The following is an 11,513-nucleotide window of genomic DNA, read 5'->3' on the forward strand; positions in this document are numbered from 1 at the left end:
GTATTTATTTTAAAATATTGTCATTTTAATTTTAAACACATGTTTTCCTTTGCATTAAACAAACGTGGGCCTTTTTCTGGTCATTAATTATTAATATACATATGTTGTAACACTGCTGATAGGCTGCCTTTAATGTTCTATACCATGTTTGGGATGTTATTTTAGGGCTATCTAGACAGGGCTTGATAATTTGCTGTAGCCATGATGCTTGGTCTGCTACTGTCCCTGCCTGGCTGTCTCCAGTCACGCCGATCTTGGCTCCGTCAAAGGTTGATTCATTTTGCTCAGTTGTTGCATCTCACACAGATTAACTCTTTTTCAGTCATCTATTTCTCCTTTCTTTTACCATCTTTGCTAACTTATTCCACTCCTTTCCCTTTCATCCTTTTCTTTTTTCTCATATTGGGAGGGGCTGTTTACACTGCTGAGCCACCATCAGCTGCCAGGGCAGTTGGTGTGTTCAATGTTTCTTTCCTTCTTTTCAAATGGGCCCCCCTCCCCATTTGAAAAGAAGGAAAGAACGTTGGCATCCTCCCCAGCTTGCTTGCTTTATACTGTACTGCGTTTTATGGGGTATAATGAAAAACACTGTGACAACACTCCTTAATCTCCCTATGGCCAACTTGCCTCTGGCGTGGACTGTTATAGCTGTCTCCTGTTTTGGCTGGGTAAATACCATATTTTACCACTCTTTTCCACTGCCCTCCCATATTAGCATTCTCTCATAAATTTTTTGAAATATTTTATTAGAAAATTGTATATAACAAAAGAAATAAATTCACCTCTGCAAACTGAACTTAAGCTAGCATCACAAGTCAAAATCTGATCAACTTATTGTAGTTTGCTATTGGTTGACTAGTCTTTATTTTATATTTCTTGTGCATGTCTTACATGGATACAATGGATACTGGGATTTGACTGGGGTAGTCAGACAGCTTACAGTGGATGTGGTTTAATTTACTGTATTTTGCAATCCAAAACTTGACAGGTATGTGTTACATATAAGATGTAGCTACAGGTTACATACATTATATCACAGATGTCCTTCATCTGTGAGAAGGATGGTATTGATAAAGGGAGAAGCTGCTATCTAGGATGTACCATGCATGCTAAGATAATCTCAGACACTCTCCTATTACATAATCTATCTGTTAACACCCAAGTTGTGACACTGACAAGATGTGAGGAAGTGCAAAGCCCCTTGCATGAGTGTGCCTAGTGTTTGAAAATTAATATACTCATGGTTCAATCCTTTTTGCTCAATCTACGATCACATTGTCACATGTTGTTATCCTGTCAAGAGCCTTAACAATGATCTCTATAAGCGCAATAGCTGTATACATGCATACATGTATACAACTATTGCGCGATGAGGAAATCCTCGTGTCATCTGAGTACAACTGTTTTGTATTCATCTCAAACATAAATTTATCTCTATCCTCTCATGTCTGTATTTTCGCAACTGATTCCTTCTGAGGGCGTAATGAAGAACTTGCTATAACTTGGGTGACAGAGAACAGTGCATGTTTGTGGTTTTCAATTCTAGGCAACCATGACAAAAGCAGATGCTGAGCTGAGGCGGTCCTGCAGACAGTGACGGATTTACCTCTAGGCATAACTAGGCAGTTGCCTAGGGCCCAGAGTTCCTGGGGCCCCATATAACTCCTTTTACATGTATGGTTAATACAGCCATCACTAAATTGTGCACATTAATTATGTTTTTGATAAAAATAATTTCTCTAAAATTTCATCCAAATTCCGAATGCTTATAGTATTAAATGTGTCTCTTGTGCCCCCCTTTCAGTGTTCACTACATTACAGGTGCTGGTCATAAAATTAGAATATCATGAAAAAGTAGATTGATTTCAGTAATTCCATTTAAAAAGTGAAACTTGTATATTATATTCATACATTACATACAAACTCATATATTTCAGATGTTTATTTTGTTTAATTTTGATGATTACAAATGACAACAAATGAAAATCTCAAATTCATCATATCAGAAAATTAGAATATTGTGAAAAGGTTCAAAATTGATGGCCCCTGGTGCCACACTCTAATCAGCTAATTAACTCAAACCACCTGCAAAAGCCTTTAAATGGTCTTTCAGTCTAGTTCTATAGGCTACACAATCATGGGGAAGACTGCTGACTTGACAGTTGTCCAAAAGACGACCATCGACACCTTGCACAAGGAGGGCAAGACACAAAAGGTCATCGCTAAAGAGGCTGGCTGTTCACAGAGCTCAGTGTCCAAGCACATTAATAGAGAGGCGAAGGGAAGGAAAAGATGTGGTCGAAAAAAGTGTACAAGCAAGAGAGATAACCGCACCCTGGAGAGGATTGTGAAACAAAACCCCTTCAAAAATGTGGGGGAGATTCACAAAGAGTGGACTGCAGCTGGGGTGAGTGCTTCAAGAACCACCACACACAGACGTATGAAAGACATGGGTTTCTGCTGTCGCATTCCTTGTGTCAAGCCACTCTTGAACCACAGACAGCGTCAGAAGCGTCTTGCCTGGGCTAAAGAGAAACAGGACTGGACTGCTGGTGAGTGGTCCAAAGTCATGTTCTCTGATGAAAGTAAATTTTGCATTTCCTTTGGAAATCAAGGTCCCAGAGTCTGGAGGAAAAGAAGAGAGGCACTTCATCCACGTTGCTTGAAGTCCAGTGTAAAGTTTCCACAGTCAGTGATGGTTTGGGGTGCCATGTCATCTGCTGGTGTTGGTCCATTGTGTTTTCTAAGGTCCAGGGTCAACGCAGCCACATACCAGGAAGTTTTAGAGCACTTCATGCTTCCTGCAGCTGACCAACTTTTTGGAGATGCAGATTTCATTTTCCAACAGGACTTGGCACCTGCACACAGTGCCAAAGCTACCAGTACCTGGTTGAAGCACCATGGTATCCCTGTTCTTAATTGGCCAGCAAACTCTCCTGACCTTAACCCCATAGAAAATCTATGGGGTATTGTGAAGAAGAAGATGCAATACACCAGACCCAACAATTCAGAAGAGCTAAAAGCCACTATTAGAGCAACCTGGGCTATCATAACACCTGAGCAGTGCCACAGACTGATCGACTCCATGCCACGCCGCATTGCTGCAGTAATACAGGCCAAAGGAGGCCCAACTAAATACTGAGTGCTGTACATGCTCATACTTTTCATGTTCATACTTTTCAGTTGGCCAACATTTCTATAAATCCTTTGTTTTTATTGGTCTTCAGTAATATTCTAATTTTCTGATATGATGAATTTGAGATTTTCATTTGTTGTCATTTGTAATCATCAAAATTAAACAAAATAAACATCTGAAATATATGAGTTTGTATGTAATGTATGAATATAATATACAAGTTTCACTTTTTAAATGGAATTACTGAAATCAATCTATTTTTTCATGATATTCTAATTTTATGACCAGCACCTGTAAATCAGTCTATTTGCTGCACATGTGTAGAAAGGTCCAAACAGACAGCAGGAAACCATTTGAAAACAGAGAGGAGAAGAAGAGAAAAGAAAATAAAGATGAAAGAACTACCATAGCGGTTCTGAAAAGAGGAGAAAGGCAGAAAGTAGAAAGCTGCTCTTAAAGTTACGGACTTCGGCTTATTATGAGTGGCTAGCACCAGCAGCAGCCCACAATCGGCAGCAAACTCAGCAGTAACTGACACCTGTTGGTGAGGGTCTGTGGAGATGAACAACTAGTGAGTATTAAACTGTCGAAGGAGACGTCTCCTTATATTGCCAAGTATTTATTTACCCTATTGAAAATCTGTCATTTTAAAATTAAGTTTCAAATTTCTTTTGTATTTTCACCAACAACCAGAAAAGAATTATTTAGGTGTTTTTTTTATGTCGAATTTTTAGAAAAACTTCAGGATAGTTTCAGTAGGTGTTTTAGTCCTGAAATTATTAAGTCAAAGAAATAATGACCAACTTCTCTGTATTGCAGCTTTATTAACATTGCTTTAATATGAGTTATTAAGCACTGCTGTGGATGTTAAGGGTCAAGTTAATTATAAATTAATTAATTTACTGCACGATAGTTTAAGCAGTTGTCATATTTGTAGCATCACTGGTCTTTCCTGTGACATGTCTCTTTAAATTGACTTAGCCTTTTCCAGGCAAAGGCAATTTTTTAAAAGAATTCTGGTTTAAGAAGTCATCCCTGAAAAGAAAGACTTGTTCAGTTTATAATATTAAATCTTCATTTTGGGTGTACAAGGTTTCCACTGAGCCTGAAGGTTTTAAAATATGTACTGTAACCAGCAATATAAATAGGTTTAGTACTAGTAGAGTAGAAATGGCAGTATTTTCCACTGAGTTACAGTGACACAGACAAAATTGAAGTCTCATAGAATCTTCAAAATTCTACTTTTGCAATTGGGTAAATATACTTAAATTTCACCACTGGGTAAAAGCCTTACACTGTGTTTTATACGTGTTTGTTTTCAGAATGAGACAGGGATGGGCTGTGAAGGAGAGAGCTCCAAAATGATCCAGCCAGGCTGTAATAATTATGTTGTCCCACCAGACTGTGAAAGTCTAGCATCATCCACTCAGCAAGGTACTTCTGGAAGATGACGCATTACTTTGGCCAAAGCAGCTTTCTGATCGCACATGCTGCTCAATAGTACGTAGAAGTTCACTCCAGGTGAAAGACAGGATCTGTCCAAGAAATGGAGATGGGCACAGATTTACTTCCAGCTATTTTATTTAAATGAAAAATGGAGAATAGATAAACAGATCATGGCTCAACTACAGTGAAAAGAAGAACTGTAATATTTGCCTGTCTTTGCCTACTGTAGGACCAAACTTCTGCCCCTGCCTGCAGATACTGTCATGACAGTTTAGCTGGCTTTAGTAGTCCCTAAGACTTATAATGTTAATTTTTGTTAGGTCTGCTGTTGACTTGTGTATGACAGTCATGTGCATTGGACAACTATGGAAATACAGGACAAATCACATCCATTAATTGTTCAATATGAGACACAAATAAGGCACATATGAGACAAAATTGAGGTAAGCCATAGCAAGACCAAATACCAGTGAGTGAATAAGGACTGTGAATGGGAGCCATGAGATTATGAGGAACAGAGATTAAAAATAGAAAATAAATAAATAAAATGGAGGATTTTAAGTAAGTTACTAATCCAGAGCAAGAGCAAATGTGAAAAAAAGGTTGACAGCATGTCCAAGCAGGTTGGAAAGAATGAAGAAAGGTATTATAGCAATGTTCTATGGTTTAGGGACAATGGTACTGAGGAGGAAACAAGAAGCAGAGCTTGAAGTTGTAGAGATTAAGAGGTTAAGATTCTGTTTAGGATTGATGGTTATGGATAGGGTCAGAGATGAGTAAATCAGTAGATTAACTCATGTTAGGTGTTTTACAGCTAGATTATAGATAATAATATATTTAAGAATATATATTTTTAATCTTAAAATGAAAAAAAGAATTTTTTTTTTTTTTGCAGATTTTTGTCAAAATGGCATGTCACCACTGTCGGATAGAAGGTGGCTGAAATTGAAAGTTCCTACCAGTGGCTTGACAAAGCTGGACTGACAGACAGCAAAAATGCACTATTAATGGCAACACATGAACTAGAACACACTACACAAGACCCCAGGTGCAGGCTGTGTGAAATGCCCCTGAAACAACTAATCACATAACAGTTGAGTGCAAAATGCTAGCAGGAAAGGAAAACCTGGAATGCAGTGGCTGGTACAGTGTACAGAAACATTTGTTCATAATACAAACTAGAGACCCCCAGAACAAAATGGGAGTCACCACCCAAGGTGGTGGAAAATGAACAACCTAAGATCCTGTGAGAAAAAGTATTTATTATGACCACCACAGAGACATTTACGCCATAGCTTAGATGCCAATACAGATTTGAAGTATTATAATGAAGCCAAAGTTTTCAAGCTTGAATACCCCTGTGATGCTGTGATTCGTCAGATATACAGGTGAACAAGAAACTAGTAAAAAGGTTCCTGCTCAAGATTAATAAGAAAATGCAATTAATTTGGTACATTTTGTAGTCCGTTAAAATATTCCTAATTAATCTAAATGAGTTCTTTTAAAGTCCTGGACCTATCATATGTCTGCTTGCCAGTCAGTCACTCAGTCAGTCAGTCAGTAAGTCGGTCAGTCAGTCAGTCAGTCAGTCAGTCAGTCAGTCAGTCAGTCAGTCAGTCAGTCAGTCAGTCAGTCAGTCAGCTCTTTGAAACAGGGGAGGCTCAATAGTGTTAATTAAATCCAGACATCATGTACGGCATTAATAAATGTTAAAACAAATAAAACACATTATTATAACAGATGAAAATAGCTGTTGTGGAGGCTCAACAGCTGATTAATTCGCAACATACTCATGAAATCAGGTGTGTTTTAGTGCATAATTAATGCAGTTTAATGACTACATTTATGAAGTTTGTAAATGAATATTTTCCCAAAAATTTTATGAAATTTACAGAGGAGATTTAGCCTCCCAAATATTCAAAGACAATGTGCCACTGCTACCTATCAACAGAGCCACTGATGGATTCTTAAAAAGAAACTCATGGAACAGGCCAGGACAAGATGATGATACCCTCAACTTAAGATTTTGTTACATAAATCTGTTGAAGCAGACAATTCAAGTGATTTCTGTTATGATTGATGGGATCCTGTCTATTTGCTCCTAATTTTTGTCATTTTTTCCAATCCTTGAGGAAGTTCCAGTACTTTCACCATGGTTGCAGTCATATGTATACAATCAGCAATCTCTCAATATACCCTCCAGTAGAGTAAAATAAATTCTAGTTTTGAAGCTTACTTTAATTTCCATTTACTGAGTTACAGAAATCAGTTTTAAATAAGCAAAACATTAGCATTTAGATGTTATCAAACAGAAAATGTTTAACATCCAACTAGTAGTTAAATGCATTGGTAGATTTGAAATGATGTGACTAAAAATCAGACACATTCTCAGGAAGACATTGGATTAAACCCCTGAGGTTCGCTGACAACTGTCAAAGCAAATGAGCTAGAAACTGAATACTGTGTAACATGGTCTCAATATGTCTACTCACCTAATTTGAAGACATATTAAGGAGAATTTAAAACAGAAGAACAGTATTGAATACTGGTGTTTGGATTTAGCCCCCTGACACACACCTTTTTATAGCTTGTGCACAAATGTCATTTTTGGAGCTCCAGCTGAATAAAAACTACTTGGCGCCTGTGCATGGGAAGGGCCTTTTTTACGTAGAGGAATTTTCCATAGTATTGTGGATAGTCAAAATAATGACAAATATGTCCACGCAGCATAGATGATCTAAAACAGCAGACAAGTATTATTACGGAGATGGATTATATGTTCTCATCCTTATGTTTTTACATTTTTATAGCAAAAAGACAGATTTTGGTGGATTATTATGACAGTTGAATTTTTTTGGGGGGGAATACAGCTGGATTTTACTTTTCTGTGGAGTGTTACGGACAAAATGAGCCTATTTTTGCCTTCGTGGGGTGTATTTTTTTAGTCACCAGAACAGTAAAAGAAGGTAGGATCTAAAATTATGAATTGTAATTTGATGAATAATAATTAGTTATTAGTAGAAAAAGTTATTGCGAAAAAAAATTAGTCATAAAAATGTACAGATATTAGGCATTGGACATTAAGAGGTTAAACCTCCAGTATGTAATTCATTTGGAATCTGTTCAGCTCTATTTCATAACCATTTTAACACTGTTACCTATAAAATACTTTCCAAATCTGTCCGTCTTCATGCAGACCCCATGGATTAAAGGTCTTGTGCATAAAATCCATGGATAAGGATAACACTTGGATGATGAAAGGCTAAGCGCCACACTCTTTCTCATCTACGGTTGCGGTTATGAGTGGCAGTAAATTTGCAAGATGGTGAGATCAGTGACCTGCCAACAGCTGGAAATGAAAGTCTTGTGTTTATCCAACAAGTCAAGCCTCCAGGGCGGCATTGGCAGATTTTGATGTGCCCAGGCAAGAAGCAAATATTTAGAAAGAAAATTAAAGTTAACAGGGATCTACAAAAGAGAGTGCTTTAATTGTGTGTGCACTGAGCTCTAGAGTTGGCAAAAGAAAATTGCTCATTAGTTAATACAGGAAGTTGTCTGCTGGTTTGCTTCTCTGTTTGTTATATCAGAGCTGCCTGTCAAAGTCATTGTAGGAGGACAGAAATAGCCATCCTGCTGTTATTGACAGATGATTGTTAGAGGTAATGCACAAAACACCAGTGCTTTGTCTTCATCACAATGAGAAATTGATCCTACAAAGCCATCATTGCTGCCATCTGTTTGTTGTTATCTGCTGTTCAGGATGGTTGACCGTGAAAAGATGGTGCAAAAAGTCTTTCACTGTTGCACTGAGATGAAAACAAGAGGGGAAAAAATGCTTCATGTCACAGTCTTGTTCATTTAGCTGACATAAGATGGGCTGGCTGTTGTTTTGGTCATAAACTCTCTCAGTCATGAAAACAAAGAAAGGATAGTTTAAACATTTGTACTGTACTGCTGCTACTACACGGGTACTTTGTACTGCTTATAAATATGTCAAGTACAATGTAGGGAGATTTAACATGAGCTATGACATTGACACAGGCATAATGACATTGTGGATTCTATAAGTTTAGGTTATTGATTAATAACTATGACAATTCCTTAAACATTTCAATCTGTTTTGCTAGACAAGTTGAAATGCTGTTACAAATCTACTACTGATGGCGATTCCTATACCAATAAAAAATTCTAGACCCATCAAACTTAAGATGTATGTTAATTTACCAAAACCGCTTCAAATTCAAATTCTAAGGTTTTGTGAGTGTGTTACATAAATGAGATAAATAAAAAAAAACTAAATGTGTCTTGTGTATGTTTGAAATAAGGGCTGACATGTTAGGTACTGTATTCAAAGCTTGTGGGTAGGGAAACTGTCAGATTACATAACTAGAATAATTTCACATCCCACATGGTCAGTGACAGCAATGCAATATTAAATAAATTGTGTTTGCAGACTTGATACCTTATGAGTTCGGCTTAACATTCTAGAACCAACTGTTTTGATTTTAACACACCAACAGTCAACAAGCTTAGCAAATCACCTTTTTAAAGTATTTCTGAGTGAACTGGGTCAGAACCAACAATAGCCATGAATGAAGGCATAATCTGAGGTTAAAAATGGGAGCATATCATTTACCCAAAAGGGCTTTGCACCATTGCAACTCCTGCTGCAAGCCACAGTATTCCTTTTGTGGAAACAGTGGATTTATCACTATAAAAAATGGAAAACATGTTTCATATATTATAGGAGAACTTCAAACAACAGAGTGAAATCAAACAAAAAATGGATGCTCATTAATCATTGGGCCTTTTTTTTTAGAGGTCCACTGATATAGTGAAATTGGTTGTCATTTCCAGTCTTCAGCATCACATACATTTTGTTTTCCCTTCATACCTTGCTTTTTAGATAAAAACCTTCATTTCAGTGGAGTGAAGGTGGCGATAAAGTGGAGGAATGTTGCAGTTTGACTGGAAAGCAAAAGCATCCTCAGCTTTGAGGTTTAAATGCAGTCTTGAAAGATGATTGGCTGTGGTGAGGGCGTAGACCTGCAGTGACAGGCTAGAGTAGGGGCGCAAAAATAGGCAATTTGTAGGCAAGTTATACTCTTGCAGCGGAATTTATGCCTAGGCTTCATAACACAAACAGAGAACATATGAAAATAAGCATAAGGAGACACTTAAAATAATTTGAAACACTATCATATTTTAATATATTTTCAATATTTGATGTGCATAAACAGGACAGGACTTCCTGACAAATGGATTAGTGCTTACACTGAAAAATTTTATTCCTACAACCTACATGTTACCTGCTAAATAGCCATAATTCACAACTTAAACATTAGCTAAAAGTGTTGCAGTCAATGTGGAGAATAAATCCAAAAAATTATCACTTAGTTTCGGTTTTAATCAGAAATTAATCTGGCTCACATGACCTTGCTGATTGGAGAAGATGCTGATCATTTGGCAGGGATGAAGAATGGGCATCCTGGAGGAATGGAATTCAAAAGTATCACTTGATTTTAATTGAGGAATGCCATGAAAACATAAATCAGAAGATCAGAACAGTTGATTTTCTCATATAGGTGCAACAAATATTCAATTCCTATGCACATACTAAATGATTTGTCTGAGCAAACCGTGTTAATTAAGTGTTAATTAGTTTTAAACTAATTGTTTGAAGATTGTTGGAATAATCTTTAAAAATATTTAAAGAATTATGTCCATGAAAAAGCCATACTTCTACTCTTTTTTGATTTCTAAGTGAATAAAAATATTCTAATTTGACCAAGATTATAAAATTAATTCAGAGCATTTCATAGCCTCGACTGGAAATGTCTACACAAATCTGTGTAAAAAGGAAAAAAAAGAAGGGGAAAAAAATCTGATTTAAGAGATCCATACATAATAGCACATTTCTTTATGTTTAACGCGTATTTTTCTGCCACTAACACTGATGTGGTATATGTAGAGCAAACCAATTGTCATCGTGCAGCAAAAAAGGATCAAAGTGAACTCTTGCGTGTGCGCACCGCCCTTCGTGACAACTCACGAAAGACCGTTTCTTGGTCTTGGCAGCCGCCCATTTTATTTATCACTTTAGGAAGAGAGGCAAACGCAACTTTTTGCTTGAAAAAAAAAAAAAAAAGAGCCTGGAAAAAAACAAGAACAGCACCAGCAGAGCAAAGGAGCGGAGTGGAGCGCTCTGACAGCAGACGCGGGCTTTGAGCGGTCAGGCTGATGGTGAGACGTTCTGCCTCCAATCTTTCAAATGTTAATTTGAAGAAGCTTTGCGCAGCTTTTTAACCGAAATACATTTTAACCGGACAGATAAATTCTTCCAGGTAGGTAATCAATTAATTGATGATATTCATAATGCATACTTTAATTAAACATCTGTTAAATATGACTATATACATTTATATTAACAATCTGTCGAGTCCCAATTAAAAAAAGCACGATTTTTATTTAATAATAGATATCTATTTGTAAAGTTAAAAAGCATGGTTATATTCATTAATCTTTTTGTAATACATTAGAAAAGAATCTCAGATTTTCAGTGTTTGAATATATGATTTTTTTCTGATGTCCAAATGATTTCTTTCTAAAAAGTAAATATGTGTTATTCCTTTCTTTCATGCATTAACCTAGGGTTTTTACAACATAAAGTGGCACTTCTCATGCACTGACTTCAGTCTGTCTAAAAACAAGGAATAATGTAAAAGCAACAAGAAGTAATCACTCCACCCTTCATTATGATTCATCAGAAACATATGACACATCCCACTGCAATTATAATAACTTGTTTGCTCTAATATTGTGACTAAGATGGCAACTCTCTGTTTCAGGTGGAGATGGCTCTCTGTTTCTGAAGAGGATTCTTTTGATTGAGATTTTTAAGATTTTCATTTTTACACATTTTTTAATAAAA

The sequence above is a fragment of the Cyprinodon tularosa genome, unplaced genomic scaffold (genome assembly GCF_016077235.1).
Source record: "Cyprinodon tularosa strain WSP-4 unplaced genomic scaffold, ASM1607723v1 ctg372, whole genome shotgun sequence".
Lineage (NCBI taxonomy): Eukaryota > Metazoa > Chordata > Actinopteri > Cyprinodontiformes > Cyprinodontidae > Cyprinodon > Cyprinodon tularosa.